The sequence below is a fragment of the Aptenodytes patagonicus genome, chromosome 2 (genome assembly GCF_965638725.1).
Source record: "Aptenodytes patagonicus chromosome 2, bAptPat1.pri.cur, whole genome shotgun sequence".
Classification (NCBI taxonomy): domain Eukaryota; kingdom Metazoa; phylum Chordata; class Aves; order Sphenisciformes; family Spheniscidae; genus Aptenodytes; species Aptenodytes patagonicus.
This window is the reverse complement of record NC_134950.1, coordinates 28,590,714-28,607,141: the sequence shown is the minus strand read 5'-3', so window position 1 is coordinate 28,607,141 and position 16,428 is coordinate 28,590,714.

Here is a 16,428-nt window from a genome sequence, read left to right as displayed (position 1 = left end):
AAACTTCTGCAATCTGCCTACATCTTGTCTTGAAAATAAAAATCTGAAACTAACACATTTCCATAAAGTAGCAATGATGACAAAGAAAAGAGAGGATTCATGAGGCTTTTTTGACCAGGAGCAAGTACACGGCAGGGCCCTGGCCTTGGCGAGCAGAAGCATAGTGACTCAAGCCTGGGATTATCCTTTGTACTTGGAAAAGACAATGGGGTGCCAGTGACACAAGGGCACTGGAAGGAGACAAAGGTGGATCTGGCATTTCCATCATTTTTAGATAGAAGAGAACTGTGCCAGTGAGGCAACTTCTTATATTTGCCAAGTGTATTGAATTACTCTGGTCAGTGCAGAATTTCAGCTTCCAGCAGCACACACGAATGGAAATCAAGCACTGAACCTGTTTCAACAGTCCTCTGACTTGCATCTTATGTTGATTTCTTCCTTGCTGCGTACCATCTTCCAATAGCACATCAAATCTTGTGCTTTTTACTTTTCCCTGGCCCAGAAGGCTGCAGCTGAATGGGAGAGAAGAATTCAGCATTGTTTGGGGCCAGCCCAACCTTGCTCATCTGACTGCTCAGACTTTTAAATGAACAGGACCTGTAACGTTTACATTTTCAGAAGTTCTCAGAATAAAATATTTTACATAGGTCATATGTAGCCAGGAGGGTTTGAAAAAATTCTCACAGAAACTTTCAAAATATGCTGCTTCTCCCCACCAGGAACATGTATGATTGTGTGCAGGTAGGATACTTGGACATGCTGACCTCTCATTATGCTAACATCTACAAAATTAGTATTGTCTACAGAGCATTTATGTATCTTTGTGCATTCTTTGTAAAACAGCATATCGAGGTGAATGGGTTTGTATGTTCTCACTGCTGTACTTGAAGTATGTACTTTTATGCACGGGCATAAAAGTAGCAGACATTTCCATGCAAAAGTAATCACTTACATAACTAACTGCACACTATATTTTCATGATTAATGAATTACCAAGCCACCATTCATATTTAATCCCACTGGACTCTGCTTCTTATGCAAAACTAAATTGGAAACTGGTCATTTCAATTCCAAGAAGCTATTAATTTCCATTGAAAGAGGAAGCACTGGAAAAGATTTAAAAATGCAGATATATACAGGATGTGATCCATAACCCAATGAAGTCCATGCAAATTTTTCCAGATTCTAGAGGGCTTTATACAAGGACAAAGTTCTTCAAATTTTCAGAAATTATATGTATGGTGATATGCATATATACACATTGATTAATGAATTACTTCACTGAGAAGCCTAAGCCTTGCCATTCATTTTCACTAGAGCTACTTGAAGTTCTCCTTACAAAAAATGAGCCAGATCCATATCTGGCAGAAGTCAGAAACGCTACACTGAAGCCAGCTGGGAACTTGACCCAGAATCTAAGCGACTATGATTTTCTTTGAAAACATTTGTTGTTCATAGCTGTTCTTCAAATGCTTTTCATTAATATCTTTTTTGTATGTGGGTTTTCTGAGACTTCCTAGTGCTGACTGCCAGACTTCTGTCTTCACTCTCTGAAGAGTGTCTGGCAGTAATATCCCAAGGGTTTCTCAAGATGTGTGGAAATCAAATATGCCAATTATAATAGCAATCCAACCCAAAATATCCCCCAAATAAAAGAAAGAAATAACAGGGTAAGTAATTCTCAGTCAGAAAGCACCAATATTTCAGCATCATGTGAAGCATCACAAACTTGATTTTGATGAGCAGAGACCAAAAGAAACCCAAATGTAAGAACTTTCAAATGAGAATGTCCTACATGAACAACACAAAGCCTTCACAGGGACAACAGAAGTCAGTTATTCTCAGTCCACCATCAGAAGGCAGGGACTGTTGTGTCACCTCTCTTCTGAAAGGCCAAATTCATGTGTGATCCTGAGGTGTGGCTGGATTTCCCTTATCAACACCTTCTTTCCCAATTGACGCTTAGTGACGATTAGCAGCACAGTCATTCTTGAAAGATGTAGAAGGAAATTCTGTTCCTTGGCTGTTGTTGCTCACTACAGTGCTGCCTTCCTGTAGAGAACCATTACAGTAAGAAGTGTTTTGAAGCAAGCGATTCGCTAGTTTTAATTATAACCTTTTCATGATGGTCAGGTATGGAGAAGGTCTCTCTTACACTCTTCTATGCTCCTACATTAAAACACATCTGAAAAACATCATAACTGGAAGGATGGATAAGGTTTTAGCCAAATTTTTAGACTTCCAGATGTCTTAAGTAAATACAAAAAGCAGGTTCGCCCTTCATCTTGAGCCCAACCACGTAAGTATTAAATATTTTAAAGCCAATAGATAGAGGCTTTCATAAGAGAAAAAGGATGTAGATGATGTTAATTCTGGACAAGGGCAAACACCTGTATCTGTACAGAGTCCTACTAATGTCAATCTTAACAGTGACAGATGCACAGACCAGATGATAGGTAAGGGCTGGTTCTTTATAAAGTGATCCTAGGTGTCGTGGTTTAATCTCAGTCAGCAATTAAGCACCACGCAGCCGCTCGCTCACTCCCCCCCACCCGGTGGGATGGGGGAGAGAATTGGAAGAGCACAAGTTAGAAAGACTCGTGGGTTGAGATAAAAACAGTTTAATAATTGAAATAAAATGATAATAATAATATGATAATAATAATAATAATAATACACAAAACAAGTGATGCACAGCACAATTGCTCACCACCTGCTGACCGATGCCCAGCCAGTCCCCGAGCAGCGGCCCCCCCGGCCAGCTTTTCCCAGTTTATGTACTGAGCATGACGTCACATGGTATGGAATGTCCCTTTGGCCAGTTTGGCTGTGCCCCGTCCCAGCTTCTTGTGCACCTCCAGCCTCCTCAGTCAGTAGAGCATGGGAAGCTGAAAAGTCCTTGGCTAGTGTAAGCATTACCTAGCAACAACTAAAACACCGGTGTGTTATCAACTTTGTTCTCATCCTAAATCCAAAACACTGTACCAGCTACTAGAAAGGAAATTAACTCTATCCCTGCCGAAACCAGGACACTAGGGAACCAAAACCTTGGAAAGACTTCTTTTTCAGGTAAATCTTTGATCCAGGTACTCAGCTAAGATCCCCAAGCTTACTCCAGACACATAAACCAGACAGAACAACTGGAACAGTGTTGATACCTGGTTTGGGCTGTGGCAGAATTTGCAGAAGTAGCACTGGGCTCTAGAAGGCAGCTTCAAGTTGTGTACAACTGCCAGCAAGTATGGCTGGCCATGGGTGGAGAAACATGTCTTTTCAAAATATTTGGATAATATTGCTTACTTTTTCTTTATCTATATTTCAACCATTATTTGTATTCTTTAAAAATGAAAAAGAAAATGCAGCATTGAAGTGCACACTCTATCTTAAGCTGGCCTTGACTTATATAGTCATTATGGTAAACCACTATTTGCACAGGAAATATATTATGCAAATAGTGATTTACATGAACCTTCACTGTTTTTCAAAGACAACATTATATAGAAATATGTTTTTCATGCACCAGACAGAATTGCCTGAAATAATTTTAAGGACATGAAATGTATTTTAATATAAACTGTAAATCGGTGAGCCACTTGTAAATTCAGATTGCAGCATATCCCAAGCCTTAACCTTCTGACAAGTGAAGCCAGGGCCTAATTCATCCCTCTTTTACCTATTTTATACCCTTACAGTCTCATCTGTAGCTTTCCAAGGAGCAGCATACTGATGACAAGGCAATGCTCAACAACAGGTTCCTCAGTATTAGAAGGCCCAAAGTCCATGCAACCATGCTTTGCCATGTCTTCCCACCCTGTAAGATTCTTGGAGCCATCAGAACATTTTGTTCTTCACATTGCAGCTCCCTTCCTTCAAGGAATACATGGATGTCCAACACAGACCTCATGGGCGGCACTGGCCTGGCACTTCCCTCCAGCCCAGCAATTCCCAAGGGCAGGGAGCGTGACAGCCTGTGGCTCCAGGCATGGGGGAATGGCTTTTTTGTTTGAAGGAATCCAACAACTTGCTAGGGCTACGGATGCATGAAAGGCTGTACTAGGGTGTTGATGTATCAGTGCCACCAGGAAAACTGCCTGAGCTGGATGGGATCTGTCTGATGCTCTACAATACTATAGACCAACGAGGTAACCAAGAAGAAAGAAAGTGAAACCATGCAACATTCTTGTATTTAGCTCCATCTTTTCCAAGATAATGCTTAACTGTGTTTTTTCTTGTATTTTGCAGGCAAATACCCATCTGGAACTTAGAAGAGCCTTAGGGATGACCTAACTCATATCAGGAGAAAGCAGCTTGGGGATGACCTAACTCATGCCAAGAAAAGCAGCTCCTCTCGCCCACCTGCCATGATCCTGTAATACCTTCACATTGGTGGGGTGTGAGGCGCTGTGAAATTACCATTACCACCAAAGCTACCCCTGGCATGAGGAAATCTTCAGCTGTTGCCTTGAGCTCTCTGCATGTCACGGACTGAGTGGGGATGGGCTGCAGCTGGCTAGACCCAGTGCTTTTTCTGAGAGTCTGATCCAATGTTTATTATGATTTTGAGTGAGTTTCAGTGGGATTTTTAGTGGCTTATGTTGCTATATGCCAGACCAGGTTTTTATTATCTTTCTGCAGTTTGGATGATGTGTATTTGCATGCAATTCCAAGCAAATTCAGCACAGTTTAGTAGTCTAGCAAGTAGTTAACTGGAATGTTAGTGCTACTGGTGGTGATTGGTTACCGAAGCTTTCAGAGACCCATCTTGTGAGCCATCTTGCTGGGAGACTGCTGGAAATTTAGGATCCTGATTTAGGAAGATTGTCAGTCTCTTTGCAGAATTTTAGAGCTCCTTTTGAGTATTTAGGACACTTCTGCTTTACCCTACCCACTCAGACTGTGTCTGTCTTACGGGGCAGTATGCATGCTTTGGCTGAGCATTAGCTCCACAACGGGAGGAGAGCTGGGTGTGTGTCAGTGGTCCCTGTTCCCAGAGTCCTTACTTCCTGAGCACTGCCTTTTTTTGGAAAGAAACTTGAGCTGACAGCTGAAAGGAAACTCCAGACTACGCCCACAGGTACCACAGTCCGGGGGACCAGGGCTGCGGGGTGCACCCTGGGGCATGCCTGCTCTGCAGCCCAGGAACATTATTCTATTTGGAGGAAAAGCTGACTCTGTGACCAAAACTTGGGGGTGCAGTTTAGGGGTATGTTAGATGTGATGGGATCCAAGTGAATGGTGGTGTGTGTCAATCCCCTGTGGACAGAATGGGGGCAAAATGCTCCCCTCTATTCTCCGTACATCCTCTTAACTGAACTTAATGCTCTTCAAGAAGAGCATGAATCACGAGAAACACAACCTGTGTCCTAGAGTAGTTATGCAGGATGAAAACATACTGTTAATTTGTAACTAGGAAATGCAGTATTCTTCAGAAAGGTTGAATTAAAAATTTAAACTGGAGGTTTTTCTTGTTTGAGCTCACAGCACAGCCCTATCCTGTCTAATCTGTGTGCTGCAAGGGTCTACCACAACATAACAGTTGCTTGAAAAAGTATTCATTTTAGCAAAGTTATGGAATATGAAGGTGTTTAATAAGTAGTCTCAACCTTTTGTAAATAATGGAAAAACTTGTGTTATCTCATTCCAAATTCTTTTATTACAGTTATAGGTCAACCCACACAACTTCAAAGCCGTAAAATTACATGGTGAGAGTCTCAAAGTGTAATATGGAAAAAACAATAAATAAAGCAAACAATATTATAAGGTGAACAGGTTCATCTTTCAACTCTGCTGAACTCAAAACTAGCTCAGCAAAAATGACGTAAGTGCCGTTGTAATAAAGATCTCAGTCACTGCATGCTGCTGCACAGCAATGTGAGTTCTTGGTATGGACAGAAATTGTGTGATCAATGATCACTGCGACTGGAAGTCTACAGAAGCAGCCGTGTAACTCTACTTTTTCTGTGCAAAATACCAGCAACTGCAGTTCAGCTGTATGGTCCATCCTTATGCACGGCTTTCACTGAAGATCAACGGCTGGTAATCTTGCATATCAAAGGAAGAATAACTCTTTCATATGTTATTTATCTTCCAAATGATATGAGCTCTTTTTACACAGACTTCTGCATTCTTCTATTTATTTTTTTTACTTTTCATACTTCCACCAGCTTATCTCCTTTCTTATCCACAGATTAAAAAATATGTGTGATTTTATCAAGAAAATAGAACATTACATTGGGAAGGCAGACTTGCTAACAGTATTTTCCATCCCTCTGATCTATTTAAAAAAAAAAAAGTTTACTGTTTTTTAAAAATTTAAATAACTTACTTTGTAGATGAGTTCAAGGTCAGAAAAGAGAAATTTAGTAAGGAATCTCTTTATTAATTCTCCAAGGCATATCACTTCTGAAGAGAATTGACAGCTACTTCTAAGTAGCTCCTGGAAATGATTTCAGCATCTGATAAGCACAGTGGCTTCTTGGAAGCTTGTAAATGATACATTAAAAAGCATTTATTTTGTTTTATTTCAAAATTCGATCCATTCTACCTGCCTGTGCTGGTGTTCAAGATTAGAAGCTTTCCTTCCAACAATTCATAAAATAACCATTTATCAAAATTGTCCAAGGTTTGCAGTAAAATTATGATAAGCAGGTTTGATATAAGAGCTGGACCCTTTTCTGAACAAAGATCAGGGCCTGGCCTCGTGATCGTGGAAAGAAGTGACATTTACAACAGCCAGAGAATGGAAAATGTTAGCAAGTTAAGGCAAACAGAAGCTAAACATTAGGCTTTCACAACACAACAGTGCAGTGTGTCCAACTTGTTATCAGTTTACAACTTTAGCCTCGCAGCCCTCTTTCTGAACTCACAAAGTTCTTTGTTACTTCACGATCGAGATCGACCTGGATTGCAAGGCTATTCCTACCGTGCCTCGTGAGATACCGGTGGTGCGGGAGCCAGCAGAAGTTTAAGGCTGTGCAGTCCAAGCTGCTGCATTATTTCTCATCAGTGAGAGAGAGTATTTAGAACCTGCCATGAAAAGATTTTTGGGGGCTTGCTTTCTGTTCTCAGCTAAGGACTAGAAGTGGCTACCAGTGGCACTGCCAGTTTGACCAGGTGGAAGCAATGTAAATCAGGAAAAGTTCATCCTAGATTTAAATAGCTATAAACTAGTCAAAGCAATGAAATGAAAAAGTACATGTTGCGGACATACCGACTGATCAGGTTTTGCACTCAACCATACAGAAAAAATGTGTCATGAATACTTCGGATGACTGCTGTCCTGTCAGGGCACAAACTTACTTGCCCAGGTGTTTTTCTCTCAGTCTCACCTCATTGCAACACAAGACTGACCTCAGCTCCAGGTTTCTAGTCCCCCGTCTGTTTGTGAGAGAAGCATAGGCACACTCCCAGAAAGCCTCTCGTCTTCCACAGTCCCACCAGCAGGATTTTTTGCACAGGTTTTCCTTGTGAAAATGTTTTGCACAGGTTTTCCTTTTCCTTGCTGCACCATTAGCTGCAGTAGGGCTCTTCACCTGGAGCATGGAAATCCCACATATTCAGGTACCTGGGCTGGCTCCTGAGTGCCAGTTTCTCTGCAGTGAACCTATCCCAGATTTGCTGGGAATGAGAATAATAGCCAGGAGTTCCCCACAACTTTTCAGCAATGCCTCGCTGTGCTATTTTCAGTCGCTCAGTTTCAGAATGACTATTTTGAAATGTCTGTCCCTCTGCTTCTCATCACGTCCCTACTCTTCCGACAACCTGGAGGAGGGTAAGGAAGAACTTGGCTCTGTGCCATGGAAAAGCATGGAAGGCAAAAGTGGCAGATAAAAGCTGTCCCCTCAAAATGAGTTCCTCTGCAGCCTGAAACAATATGTGAATCTGTGGCCAGAATGTGCAGAGGAAAATCTCCCAGAAAGCCATAAAGAACTGAATAAACTAACTGAGAAATAGTAAAACATGTGAGCTTAACACCAGCAACACTGCAGTCTGACAGAGCCTGTGTTAGACCTGAAGGAGGCCCCAGGAAGAGATTAACCTTCTCCCTCCACCTGTATGGGGGTGAATTTCTCCAGCCATATATACGAAGTCAAACTACTCCCATGTTGGTGCAGACAGAGCTCCAGTAATTGCTCTTGAAGTCATTCTGCAGACTGAAGGACAGACATGCCAGAAAGTAAGTATCTGTGCTGGCACAGATATCAAGTCCTGCAGTTGCCCTGTGGAGCTTATGCTTGACTAACCAAAAGCTTGCTCTCTGGGTACCCCACGCTGCTTTAGAGCAGTCTCATTCTGATTTTCCATTCAAAATTCCACTGTTCTCTTTATTTCAGGAATATCCTACATGCCTTTTGGGCTGACTCTTCACCTCTTCTCTGTGATATTATCTAGGGTAGAGATAAGTGGAGGAATTAGGAGTGTTTAGCATGGTTGCTCTTAAGATTTTGAAACACTTAGAGCCTTTGTCTTTGAGAAAAGTTTGCTAACTTCAGCGACCCTTTCCAGCACTTTTCTAGAGACTTACAACAATCTTTTTCACCATATATTTTCCATTGACAAGTCAAGATCATAGAGCAGGATTAAACTTTAATCTTTGTAATTAATGTTTCAAGTAACCTGAAGATGTATTGTTAAATATTGCAAACCACATTTCTTCCCTGGATGCCAGGGCATGGCTTCTTTTAACTCAGAGCGACAATGAACACATGTATCTCTGGCTTGTTGATGCTTTGCATGTTGGTATAAAAGCCGTAGTACAAAGGACTTCTCTAGTTTCTTACATAGCATTTATATTCTTCCCTTTTGCTACCCATAAATCTTCAAGGTCATCTGTTCCTAAAACTAATGTACAAAGCAGATACAATTCAAGAAAGTGGGAGGAGGCTTTGATTTCACAGGATGGCATAGTGGGCAGGCTGGATTCTTTAGGCGACAAAGTCGGCGGAAGCTTTCTTAATGGTGGCTTCTTCAAGGGGAGATCACCGGTAATGACGATTCATGCTGTCTCTCCATGTATTTAAAAGACAGTAAGGCATGGGCCTTACACAGCAACAGCATGCTCCTAAAATGTTGACAACCAGAAAGTATCTGGGACTTGCATGTGGAAGACATGGCCCAGGAAATCCCACCAGAGGTGACCCCCTTGTGGGAGCAGATAGCCTAAGTTTAAGCAGGATTTTTGCACTTAGCCTTAGTGCAGAGCATAGGGAAGAGCTGCTTCAGTCTGGGAGGGGTCTGCAGACAGTCTTGAATGTTGTATGAAGGTCTTTAAATCTTGAGAAAGAGCTTTTTTCATTAACTAACATGGTTGTAATGTACCTAGGCCCATAGCTCCTGGGACCTTATTCATCCTTCCCCTGTCAAATGGTCACAAAGTATGTAAGTGGAAAAGGAAAACCATGCTTTTGGGAGGCAGAATGATGGATTCATTTGATCAGATTGGTCTGCTTGCTGGTTTTACACACACATAGGCAGCCCATACCACCTGGTGTGTGCAGCAACCTATAAACATGGCCATTTGTGTTCTGTGCCGGGGAGGAGCTGGCTGGGTCACTGGTGACAAGAGCTAAAAGGACCAAGTAATATTCACTTCTTCCCATCTCAGCGAGGAGGGTTACTGCCAAGAGCATGTCTTATATCATGAGAAAAACTAAAAAGTGTGGAACTTAATTTTTAAAAGTTTACTTAAAAAAGAAAGGGGACCAACCTTGTTTATATAATAAAGAAATATCTTAAGACTGCTTCTGGACGAGCTACATTTTCTGCCTGAATTCCAGCAAACTAAAAACCTCATTTATTCAGTGTTTGAAACTTCTTAGAGAGGATAGGTTTTGAGCTTCTGAATCCTGATGTTGTGATACAGAAATCTTTGAAGGTCTCTTGAGGTTGAGTAAATTTATTAATAATGTAAGCTAAATGAATGCCCAATGTGATTTTCTGTGCTTTGAACCAAAGTTGTTAACAAATGCTAGAAAACAAATAAAAGCGTAACACTTTGCAGCTCAGTTTTTGAAATGGTTCTTTCTTTCACCTAAGAGTAGGAAAGTCTGGCAAAAGAATAATATGTATTGTTTTGTCAAATTGCCTGATACACTCCAACTTGGAGATTTATATCAGGCTCTGAAGTCTATATCTATGCACCTATGAACACACTGTATGACTTTCCAAAACTCAAGTGCACACAAATCCTATTAAAGCAATGGAAGCTGCAGATATTCACTATCACTTCATGACGGCTTTTTCCTGCAGGCAGAAAAGATTATCATAATCATCAGTTTTAGGACCTTTTATGGTGTGTACTGTAGCTCAAGCTGGGAGAAGGTGAACTTCTTCCTAAACCTCCTAAGTGGAATAAAATGATTTTTTGTTCAGGGCCATAGCTAATTTATGATTTCAACTGCAAGGGCCACCAAAACATGCACATAACTGGGCCCGAAGGGTCTTCAAATTTAGGTGTCTGACGTTTCATTTAACTGCACTGAGCTCAAGCTATTAGTTTGGAAAGTCTACAAATTCCCTGTCTCTACAATTTAGTGCAGGCTACATAATGATCAAAACGTTATATCAAATTAGGGTCAAATCTTCCCAGCACCAAAAGAGAGGAGGTGAAATGAAGCAAATAGTCTAAGACAAAACTAGTTGGATCAGACATAGTTAACTTGAATTACTGGTGAAGATCTATTTTAAACTTAAGATTAACAAGTTCGTATTGCTGCAGGCATCACACTATCAGACTGGTTAACACCAGTTGCTCTCCCGGACATGCTTTCCAGATTACCCAGGCATGAAGTAACAGAACCTAAATATAGGTTTCTATTTTTGTTAGCAGGTGTTATCCTTACCAGGTAAAATTTCTTATTCTTTCCCTTGTTAGTATACAAGGATTTTATACAGTTGATTGTTTTAAAGCAGAGACAAAGCAGTTAGGGAGAGGTCTCTTATAAGTATTTTACATTGGCAAATAAAAGTATTTGGAACCGTGAAAGGGAATTTGGTGCAATCCTTTTAGTAGCTCTCCTTGATAATGCTGAAGTCTTTCTAATGCCTTTAAGTACATGGCATTTATAAAAATGTGAGTTAAATCATTGCTCATGCAATGCTCTCAGCTGTCAGGGAGTGCTAGTCGGGGAGGTGTACATCTGCTTCAGTCTCCATTATCAGCTTTTCCAGTTTTTTTCATCCCCCTTTGGACTTGGGTCCTTTTCTAAGCAAACATTTGTGTATGATTCAGAATATTCTGGGTTTGGAAGGAAACCCCAGGTTTTTTTAGTTTGTGAAAACAAAAAAGCCAACAAAAAACTTAAAACGTGTCAGTTTCTGTGTTTGTTAGAAAAGAAGAAAATCAATTACTCCCTGTTTTTTCTGCCTAAGTTCTTAATTAGGAGGAAGGTAAGGAGAGAGGTCCTTTAAGCCTTTAGCAGAAAATACCCTGGTTTGACCAGCTCCTGCAGCCTTGCCTCAGTAAGGCACCTTGTTGCCAGTACCAGGTCGCCATGCCCAAGAAATCTCACACCACTGGAACGAGTCCCAAATACTATTGCCCTAACACTCCCCCAGCTTGGCTCTGTATCATCCACACAAAGCAGCCCTAATGCCACCGGCGTTAATGCAGCTTAACTGCCCACTGGATGATCCCCAGCTGGGGAGATCCATGGGTTGAGCAAAATCAGTTTGACAACTGTCATGGCACCTCTGTGGACCAAGGTGGCTGGGGTAGGTGAGCAAACGACTCTCAGTAATTAGAGAAATCCTTCAGCAGCTCTAATGCCTACTAGGAGAAGAAGGGAAGGCTGGGAAAATGGTGAACGCCCAGGTCAGGGGGGCACAAAAGCCACCTTAGTGCCCGCTCATTGTAGTGATGAGCAGTGCCAGGAGGTCTCTGTCTTAAAGCTATATGTTTGTGTTAAAGGCTTGAAACCTAAATTTGTTTGTTGCATGGTAGTCCGCATTTGCTGTTGGATTAGTGACTAACCCACTTGTAAATGGGTTGGCCGGTTTCTTATCCCCACTTGTGCTAAAAAAATGTGAATTTGGGAGGGAAGCACTGCTTCTGCAGAGCAAAGACAGTAATCTAATAAAAGAAGGGAATTCAGAAATAGAGATAAGTGGGAATCACTTCTACGTTAGCTGCTGCTATTTGTAATTTCCTGGCATTTACAGATTCAAGACCTGTAAGATCAATATTCAGGATTTTGACACCTGCAGTAAATTATGCCTACAAAATTGGTGCATGTACTCCATTTCGCACAAACCCCATGTTTCCTCATTTGTATGCAGACAGAGCTTAGAAAGCCACACATTTGTTTTACATGTGTCAGTACAGACGTTGTCTGCAGAGCAAGAATCTGACCTGGCAGGAAAGAATCCTGTTTTCTCCAGAGGGTTTTGAGTAAGGCCTGAAATACATTTATATGGAGGATAGTGGTGTGCAGATTTGTCCCAGCGTTTCCAAAGGTATCTCTTAAAACCATCCAAGACACTATTTCGTACTTAGTACACTTGGATAATTTGAAATGGAGGAAAGGATTAATCAGTCTTCTATGATACATGACAAAGTTCATTATTTACATAGTAGATAGAAATAGTTCTGGTATATTTGCTTAGTACAGGGTTGAATGAAATTGTTATTTTATAAGTGAGCTTCTTGCTGGTGCTCTGCATCTGGTGAAGGACACTAGAGCTCTTGCCATGCTGGTTCTGCCTGTTCATAACCCTGTTGCCAGGGCTTGTGGGGTGATGGCCAGGTATGCCATTGATGTGACAAATTCTTATTATCCACCGGAATCTCTTGTCTTTCATTTCTTCTGCATAACCAACGAATCTAGAAGTCACTTGGGTCTATGACTCATGTTTGAAAATAAGATTATAAAAAGCACAGGTAAATTTTTCAAGGAATATTTTCCCATTTTCATGGATGATTCAGGGCTAAATACTCAAGGAAGAAAAGCAATGTTTTTCTTGATGTCTCGGGTGGACCATAAGTCAACCATCAAGCTGGGACACACGGGTCCTCTGCCCTGAGCCCCCTTCTCCAGAGGCTGTCAGGCCTCCTGCTGCATGCCAGATCTCAGACCTCAGTGCTGCTTTTCTCAGGCTCAGGAAACCTGCTAGTGCAGCCCCAGATGCCACTGGTCCTTATTTCTGTCTCCGTCAAATCCCTCTTTCTTTTGTGAGGGGCATGTTGAACTGGGGAGAGGAGAACAATTCCCAGAAGAACTCCAGTTGCTCTGGACTCCAGTGAACTCCAATTGCTGTGGACCCTGGTGGAGCAGCTATCTTACTTCAGGATTTATACCTCTCTCTGTGCTCTTCCTGCATCACCAAAAGCGGTAAGAGCAGGTTCACTCTCTCCTTTCTGCCCGTGTACTCGGTTGCAGGGGTGAGTGCTCTAACAGCAGGCGGTGGAGTACCGCAGGCTGGGGCTCTCCTCCATCTTCCCCTTGCAGCTGTTTGACACTGCATTGTGTAGCTGCATGTTCCTTCAGCCGGAGAGAAGGAGCATCGTCCCAGTGGCTGGGCACTCACCTGAGCGAGAGGAGAGAGCAGGAGAAGAGAGACCTGCTTTCCTGTCCCTGCTCCACTGCTGTTCAGGTAATAACGGGAGGCAGGACCAAAACACAGGTGTCCCCTTGCCCAAAGGAGCATCTAGAGAGTAATGCTGATCTTCTGGCCAATTAATATTTAATCATCCTATATAAAATAAACAGCTCCAACAGGAAAAATTGCAAGTGGGCTTTCTTCCTTCCCCCCTGCCCCCGAGAATATGTCACAACCTGAAAGTGAGAGCTTTCCTCCCCTGAAAAGTGTGAGGCACCATGGATTCAAATCCTCATGGGCAGAGCAGGAGGGTATAATCTCAGCTCCCACACCCCAGTGAATACTTCACACAAAAAGACTGGGGTGTGGGAGCTTCCCTTTCTCTGGAATCAGGTGGCTGGCTGGCCTTTTGCAGGCTTATTTGAAAAACTCAGTTCTGTGGCTGCCCCATTCTTAAGTCTTTTTTGTATTGTAAAAGGAGCCATACATATTCTGAGGAGAAATGGTTTAAAGTGCCCTGCCATCGTTCCATACAGCCAGCCTTTAGGGGGGGTGTTCTAAAGCCCTTGGGATCAGGGTGGTCACCCCCCAGACCGAGCACTTTGAAAATTTCCACTTGGGTTGTAAGAACCTCGTGTCCCTGCCTTTTGGCCAGCTCCTAATTCTGGAAGCAAATGTCAGAATAGATGGCCAGGATATTTACTGATGCAATGGCTGGGTTTTACAAGGTCTGCGCTGAGGACTGTTTTTAAGAAAAGTACTAGCCCATTAAAAATTGTAGACTTATAGACTGGAAAACTTAGAAATTTACCGTCTCAAAGTATTTTGCTGCCTAAGTAGTAGAATGATAAGCTACATATTGTTTACTTTTATGGTCAATAAAGTAAAGCCTGTTCTCAGGTGCAGTGCTCTTAAGTGGCTGCCAATCGCTAACGTGAGACTTTAGACTGATTTTATCCTTCTGACGTTCAATGGAACAAATATCCCGTAGTTTGCAGATAAGGATCACTCCAGGATCAGTTTCAGTTTGACACAGTTGTTTCAAAATTCACCTTGGGTATGCTTTTCCCCTTCCACTTTATCTAAAAAACTAATCTGCCTGGCCAATGAATTAAAGGGGTCAAAGGAATCAATGGTCCTTATTTGCATTCATTCAAATTAATACATACCTGTTTTATTGAATAAGGAGTTACAGTTCTGGTATTCATAAATACCTGATACAGAATGAACATAAGTCAGTAAAAATATTCTGGTTTTCTTGTTTGAGTTAACATACACTGAATATAAGTATTTTTAAGATTAAAAAGATTTATCATGTGAAAGTGATCTCCGGACAGGTAAAATGGTGCTATTGAAAGGAAGGATGAGTGAATAGCTGAGGTCCTGCTGTTAGACTTAGGAGGTCTGGGCTCAGTGCTCTCTGAACTGACTCACTGAATGGCTCTGGGAAATCTTCAGAGCTCTGGTGCTTCAGTTTCCCACTCATGAATTTTCTTTCTTAGAGTAGTTTGGTGAAAATGAATACCTTACAAGCTAAGGATGTCATATCTTTCAGTTGTGCAATATTGTAAGAATAGAAGACCAATACAAAAGAAAAAAGGTCAATCTCTTTTAAATGGAATAAAGAAATGTAGTGGGAAAACTGGAAGGGCTGACAAGGCTTTTTTGTTAAAGTCTGTCTTGTTTTTCCATGACGTGCTAAGCTAGGTCTGGCTGTAATACGGAAGGCTAGAGGGAACCGGATTTGAAAGCACATTGGGCTGTTTTCAAGACAGTTGAATCCCTAATCATTCTTGAGACCGCTGGAAAACTGCAGTACATTCTTCTGGAAATTATTTTATGTATTTAAGGTAATGGAGTTACTTGTTCGACTGCAGGCTGCAGAGTTAAAAGACTCCTGACTATTCCTGTAATATTTGCTCAGAAGAAAAAGACTGAATATAGGTCCCACTCCTGCTGAAGCACACCTGCTTTTAATTGTAAGGGCACGGGATGTCAGCCGGCAAGACTTTATTAGTGTCAGTGAGATGGCTCAGGTGGGAAACAAAACTCTTCAGAGCAGGTCCCCTTTATGCAGAAGTAATGCACGTATCAGTGCCACACAGTCCAGTCCCGTATGGAGAAACCTGGGCTATTTCTGCTGCTCAGCCTGGAACCACAGAAGCCAGACAAGCTACACCAGCCAGTGTGGAGTGCTACACTAACATGGCCCTGCTGAGACAAAATGGTTTCATTTGCAGTAGCTACTAAATGTGAAACCCTTTCGGCAACCCATTTTAATTCCTAAACAGTTATAAAAATATACTCCTCGGATTATCTGTGGTAGTCTTGTATTGAAAATTACCTGATATAAACCATATAGTCAGTAGCACTCAGGTGTCTCCTCTCTCAGATGAGCATCCTCAAGCACTAGCCAGAGAAAATGTTTGTCCCTCTCTTCCATGCAGAAATGAATGGCTTTTATGGCAGGGAGGAGATGGGGTTTTTTGCAGCCCACAAAGGAACCTATAGATGCATAGACAGGGCCCTCTCATGCTCAGAGTTCAACCTCGTTAGGACAAAAGCAGGAGCTAAATGCAGATCTCTACATCTCAGATAGCTGCAGAGATGGACAGGGGAAACAGATCACCATCAGAGTTTTGAATGAAAGGGCTGTTTCATGATCAGTTCAGGAAAGAAACAAACTTGGAGCAAGATTCAGGAATATTGTGGCACCAGCTCAGCATTAATCAGTGCCCAGTGTAACACCGAGAGTCAGAAGAAGATTGCCTTGTACATCACTGATGCCTGAGAGGCCACCTCCATTTCCCTGTGGACCTTGGTGCTTACCTGTATGGGAAAAGATTTTGAGCTGAGTCACAGATAGGGAGAATCTTAAGACACCTTTTTCAG